This window comes from Gossypium hirsutum, chromosome A02 (assembly GCF_007990345.1).
Source record: "Gossypium hirsutum isolate 1008001.06 chromosome A02, Gossypium_hirsutum_v2.1, whole genome shotgun sequence".
Lineage (NCBI taxonomy): Eukaryota > Viridiplantae > Streptophyta > Magnoliopsida > Malvales > Malvaceae > Gossypium > Gossypium hirsutum.
Window position 1 is genome coordinate 5101995 of NC_053425.1, and position 6741 is coordinate 5108735.

A 6741-nucleotide genomic window follows, 5' to 3' on the forward strand; every position below is an offset into this window, starting at 1 on the left:
AATTTTATTTATTTTATTTTATTTATATTTTATATTTTCTTTATTTTCTTTCATGTTAATAAATTTTATCTCTCTTCCTATATACAGAAGAATCGAGGAATTGGAAATATTAAATTTAAAAATTGGTGAAAACAATAACGAAAACGACATGGGGAGTGTTCTAAACCCTTTATTTTCATCATATTTATTAATATTATTTTTTCACATCGAGGAAAATGTATTTTAAGTAGGGGGAGACATTCCTCAGTTTTTAAGTCATTTTATCTGCTGTTTTTACTGTTGTGTTACTGTTGTTCCTGCCTTATGATCGTTTCTGCCCACATTTATTTTTTTTAGAATATTCTGCCTCTTTTCATGCCCAAGATTTTAACCAGGATTTACCCACTGTTTGACCTGCGAGCATGATTCTTGTTTACTGAGTTAATTATGATTTTGCTAGTTTTTTTTCGTCTCCACTATTTTATTTCTATTAGGCTAAAATAATTATGATTAATAGAGTTAATCCGATCTTGCTTATAGTAAAATCAATTAAGTCTAAATGCAAAGAGGACACTTAATATAATTGCCTGTTAAAGTTATGTTCATGACTGTTAGGATGTTGCTGAAACTTATTTTTAACACTTGATTGTTTTTCCTAGTCCTTCAAAATTAAAATTTCGTTTAATGATAATTGTAGTCAACCAATTTTGCCCGGGCCCATTTAATTTATTTAAATAAACCCAAATAAATTGAAATATCTATGATCATGTCCAAATTTTACATCATCAGGCCCAAAATAATAAAAAGTAGCCCAAATACATTATTTAACCCAATTAAAGCCCAATCCTAATAAACCTAAAGTCTAGCCCAAATCCGAAAGAGCCCAGCAGAAAAGGGAATTTCAGCAGCAGCCCCTGGAATATACTAGAAGTGCACCAGAGAGACGATTTCTCACGCACAGCTTTCACGAGGGGCTTTCTCCGTACAGTCGTTGCACCATACCTGCAAAAGAATATACGAGGAGCAGCAACAGAATGTACAGCCAAATGACAGAGGGAAAATGTATTTTTATTTTTCATTTATTCTGTAAATTTGGGCTATAAAAAGCCATTATTTGTACCTTGATTCTGTAGGCACACAATATCTGTATACACGCACAAAGAATAGAGAAAAGCAATTTAAGATTAACAGAGGTGATTTCATATTTTTCTTTTTTCTTTTCCAGTTTTTTTTCCTTTTATTTTCTTCTTGGTTTGCTCATATTGTTTTTACATAACTGGAGACCGATGAGAGCCCCAAATATTTTTGCTATGCGGATGTGAGGGCGAGAGGTCAAGCAATACCGAAACTCTTCGTATTTATGAATCTCTTTTTGTTTTTTTTTCCTTAAAAAATAGTATGAGACTTGAGTTTCTTTTCAAATGAAGTAAAAAAAAAAAAAAAATACTTACCAAACTCCTCAATGGGTGGTCGAGTACCTACAACAGCTGAATCGGGAATGGTTTCGCGCGCCGCTGGACACCAAATCTGATGGTGATTCGGCCGCATGCAGAAGGAACCCTAGCAAAAATTGCGTTCTGATTTCAAATTAAAAAGATGGGTGTTGTTCTGGAAAAAAAAGGTGCAAATGAAGGCCTAAAGGCACACTTTCAATGCGGCGCCGTTCCAAGGGTGAAGGCCTAAAGGCACACTTTCAATGCGGCGCCGTTCCAAGGGAATTAAGACCCGCGCTCTGACCAGGTTAATTAGCAGGATCTGCGCACCCATTCACAAAATGGGGAAATTGCGCATCAAATCCTTCATGTCGCGCTGGGCTTTCAATTTGCGCTTAATTTGTTTACTTTGTTTTTTTGAATTTGGCCATATAATTGTGCATCTTTTCACTCTGATTTGCGTTTTAGTGTAGCGTTGCGGGGCGGGGTATTTACAATTTTGGTTCCTACATGTTTGTGCACATGGCACATTGATCTTATTCTTATTTTATTTCATTTGTAGATTGTTTCTCCTATTTCAATTTTGTTTCAATTAAGGCTTATTTTTTTTATTTTACTGCACATACATTTTTTTTACATGCTTAATCATTGGTTGTGATATTTTGGGTCGTTTTGATAGCTGAATTTTGTAACTTTTTTTTTGTTTTTGTCCTATTATTTTAATAATTGGTATATTATTTGAAGTAAAATTCATTTTGGTTTGTGTATGCTATTAATTCTATATTTTTTTTACATATCTTAATGTTTATATTCTTTTAAGAATTTATTATTTAAGTTGTTATTAAACGTATATTTAATACTTACATGCATCATAGAAGTCATATTGTTTTTATTCATGTAATTTTTAATAGGTTTGAATATAATTATGTTCTTAAAATTTATTACACATAATTTATGATAAAATCAAATCAATCTTATAATTCATTTTTTTATTCAATATTATTTTGAGCATACAATTATCTTTAAAATTTCTTCATATGTTCATTACCCATATTAAATTATTATTTTTATAGTATGTGTTATTAATTTCGTATAACTTATGTAAATATTTTCTATGTATATATCCTTTTTTTTTAAATTATTTATGTGTATAATATTTTTTTAAGAACCCTATTTTGAACCATGTAATTTATTATATACACTCATATTATCATTATGTTTTATGTTCAGGGAGATAAAATCTTCAATTCTCAGCCTGCTTCCTTGCTACTTCAGGAAGACTCATTCTTCAACCTGCTCCCTTGCTACCTCAGAGAGATGAGGCTGGAGGTAAAATCTGCTCCATTGCTGATACATGGAGATAAGATTCACCATCTTCGATCTGCTCCGCTACAACTTACTTCAACTTGCTCCACTGCAACTTCAGGGAGATAAGATCTTTAATTCTCAGTCTGCTTCCTTGCTACCTCAGGAAGATAAGACTCATTCTTCAACCTACTCTCTTGCTACTTCAGAGAGATAAAGCTTGGTGGTAAAATCTGCTCCATTGCTGCTACATAGAGATAAGATTCACCATCTGCAAAGATCCACTCCACTTCAACTTCAGGGAAATAAGATCTTCAATCTTTACCAACGTTGCTACACAGCCTTCCGGGGGACCTATCCTGTAGACTCCATTTTATATACACATGCTTATGCCAAATTATTAAGATGCTATGACTCAATGCTCCTAACTAAATGTGTTATGGATAATATATGCAAAAATGAGGATGATTCCATTTTAACAATTTAGGGTATCGTCACTCATTGCTCATTAATATGTTGTTACTGACGCATTTGCTCAACCATCATCTTGAAGGAGTATCCCAAAGAAACAACCTATCTCATCTGGCGAGCTTGCCCTACTGTAATTCCAACGTCCCCTCTACTACTCCTTTTGAGACAAAACATTATAACTCATAGTTGAATTTCCCTTTGTTTAATCTGCTACCTCACTTCTCAGGTGCTATAGCCAAATGTGCATTTCTGCTCTTTGTATGAACGTCATTTCCTTTTTCTCGAAAATAAAATTGCATCATCAATACTATATCCTGCCTGTTTTCTCCATTATCATTTTGGATAGAGATCTCAAAAAGGTGATTTATCAAATATATCATTGAACTTGAGCGTATTTCAAACAATTATCTCACTTCAGATTCTTGCATTATCTAGAAACTCCTAAAGTAATATGCAAAACTTCCATTGTAAAAACAACACTAGTTCATTCATCATTATGTCAATGCAACATGCTTGCAATCAAATCGTAATAATGAACAAGAATGGAAATTAATCTTGAATTCAAAGTAAATTATCAAAAAAACAACAATGGCCATTAATTTAGGAATGTATATCTTGAAAAAGAAAGGATAAAGATAACCAATTTACTGAAAATGAAGACTAGGTACCCTTGTTATCACAACCGGAGCTTCTCTGTACAAACTTCTTGAAGACCAATTCAAACTCAACATGTGTTTAAGAGATCAGAAGCACTTTGTCAATGCCCCAAGATATAACATATCCCCTTCATGGTTAATTCAGGTATATCAAGATCACAACCTCCTCACTTTGGATCCATATTTGAGCCGCCCTTTTCGGGTTTTCAACTCAAATCCCCTTTGGTCACAAGGCGCCCTTCATGGGTTTTCACCTTGGCCTCTCCTTTTTTTCTCTTTTTTTTTATTATTGGGTCTGAAAGCGCCCTTTACGGGTATTCACTTTATTTGGGTCTCAAAGTGCCCTTTGCGGGTTTTTACTTTGGCCCCCTTTTTTTTTGAAAGTCTCAAAGCTCCCTTTACGGGTTTTTACTTTAGCTTCCCTCCCTTGTCAAGCGTAATACTTTTTGACTGCATCCGAGTTCACTGGATTAGATAAATTTCTTTCATCCATTTCGGCCAATATTAATGCATCACCGGAGAAAGCTTTCTTCACCACATAGGGCCCTTCCTAATTCGATATCCATTTACCTCTGAAATTTTTTTGTATGGGGAGAATCTTCTTCAAAACCAAATCTCCCTCATAAAACTCTCTTGGGCGAACCTTTTTGTCATAAGCCCACATCATTCTTTTTTGATACATCTGTCCATGCTGAATAGCCTTTAGCCTCTTTTCCTCAATCAAGTTCAACTGATCATAACGAGACTGTATCCATTCTGCTTCATCTAACTTTAATTCTGACAAAACTCGAAGAGAAGGTATCTCCACTTCAATGGGCAGAACTGCTTCCATTCCATAGACCAATGAGAACAGTGCTGCCTCAGTAGAAGTTCTGACAGATGTTCGATAAGCATAAAGAGCAAATGGCAACTTCTCATGCTAATCTTTGTAAGTTTCGGTCATTTTCCCCACAATCTTCTTGATATTTTTGTTAGCTGCTTCCACTGCCCCATTCATCTTCGGGCGATACGGTGATGAGTTATGATGTCTGATTTTAAACTGACTGCAGACCTCTGCTATTGTACTATTGTTCAAATTCAGTGCATTATCAGATATGATTTTCTCAGGCATTCCGTATCGACATATAATTTCTTTCTTTAAGAATCTACTGACTGCCGATTTAGTTACATTGGCGTACGAAGCAGCTTCCACCCACTTGGTAAAGTAATCAATGACCACAAAAATGAAACGATGCCCATTTGAAGCCTTTGGTGAAATTAGTCCTATGACATCCATGCCCCACATAGAAAACGACCATGAGGAAGTCAAAACGCGCAAAGGCGAGGGAGGCACGTGAATCTTATCACCATAAATTTGACATTTATGACATTTCTTGGCATAATTAATGCAGCCTCCCTCCATGGTGGACCAATAATACCCAAACCTCATAATTTGTCTGGCCATTGTGAACCCATTGGCATGCGTTCCACAAACACCTTCGTGTACTTCTTCCAAGATTTTTTTCGACTCCACGGCATCCACACATCTTAAAAGTACCTGATCTTTCCTTCTTTTGTACAGAATCTCTCCATCTAAAACATAATCACAGGCAAGCCTTCTCAATGTTCTTTTGTCATTCTCCGTGGCTTGATCTGGATACTCACGATTTCTCACATATCGCAATATATCATGATATCAAGGATGATCATCTCTTTCTTCTTCCTCTATATTATAACAATAAGACGAGGCCTCATAAATACTCATCTGAATGGCCTTCACATCCTCTTGTCTACTTACTTTGATCATGGAAGCTAAAGTAGCCAAAGCATCTGCCATTTGATTTTCATCACGCGGGAGGTAATTGAAAGTAATATCATCAAACTCTTCAACTAACCCCAACACCAGCTTTCTATAATTGATTAGCTTGGAATCTCTTGTCTCCCATTCACCTCGAAGTTGATAAATTACTAATGCAGAATCTCCATATACTTCCAACAATTTGATCTTGCGCTCTATAGCTGCTCTGAGCCCCATGATAGATGCTTCATATTCTACCATATTATTTGTACAATCAAAATCCAATTTACATGTGAATGGATACTGATCTCCATCTGGAGATACCAGAACTGCCCCAACTCCATTACCCACAATATTTGAGGCTCCATCAAAATTCAATTTCCAAAAATGATCTTTTGTATTATCCTCTTCAGCAAGTGCCACATACACTATCTCTTCATTGGGGAAGTCAAAATTCAAGGGCTCATAATCTTCTAAAGCTCGGCTGGCCAAAAAATCTGCTATTGCACTTCCCTTTACAGCTTTTTGACTCATGTAAATTATGTCAAATTCAGAAAGTAAAATTTGCCACCTAGCCATCCTCCCGTTCAAGGAATTTGATTCCATCATATACTTTAAAGGATCTAATTTTGAAATTAACCAAGTTGTATGATACAACATATATTGCCTCAATATTCGTGCTGTCCAAACCAAAACGCAACACAATTTTTCAATTGGCGAATATCTCAACTCACACTCAGTGAATTTCTTACTGAGGTAATATATCGCTTTTTCCTTTCTCCCTGATTCGTCATGTTGACCAAGCACACATCCCATTGAATTACCAAACACAGTTAAATACAATATCAACGGCCTGCCTGAACTTGGGGGTGATAACACTGGAGGACTTGACAGATATTCTTTAACTTTATCAAAAGCCTTTTGACATTCATCATCCCATTCCCCTGGGTTATGCTTTTTAAGAAGACGAAATATAGGGTCACACTTCTCCGTTAATTGAGAAATAAATCGCGCAATGTAATTTAATCTTCCAAGGAAACCTCGAACTTCTTTTTGGGTATGTGGTGGAGATAACTCTTGTTTAGCCCGGACCTTGTCTGAATCAATCTCAATTCCCTTC

The 6741-nt window shown here is 35.5% G+C and overlaps 1 long non-coding RNA gene across 1 annotated transcript; it reads right to left on the reverse strand.

The window, feature by feature from the left end:
• Positions 1–704: 704 nt before the first annotated feature.
• On the reverse strand, positions 705–2281 carry LOC107940538 (uncharacterized). Its single transcript, XR_001695467.2, has 2 exons — positions 1431–2281; positions 705–981 (listed from the first exon to the last, which is right to left on the reverse strand). It is a non-coding gene; the product is annotated as an uncharacterized lncRNA (long non-coding RNA).
• Between the last annotated feature and the right edge of the window lie 4460 nt (positions 2282–6741).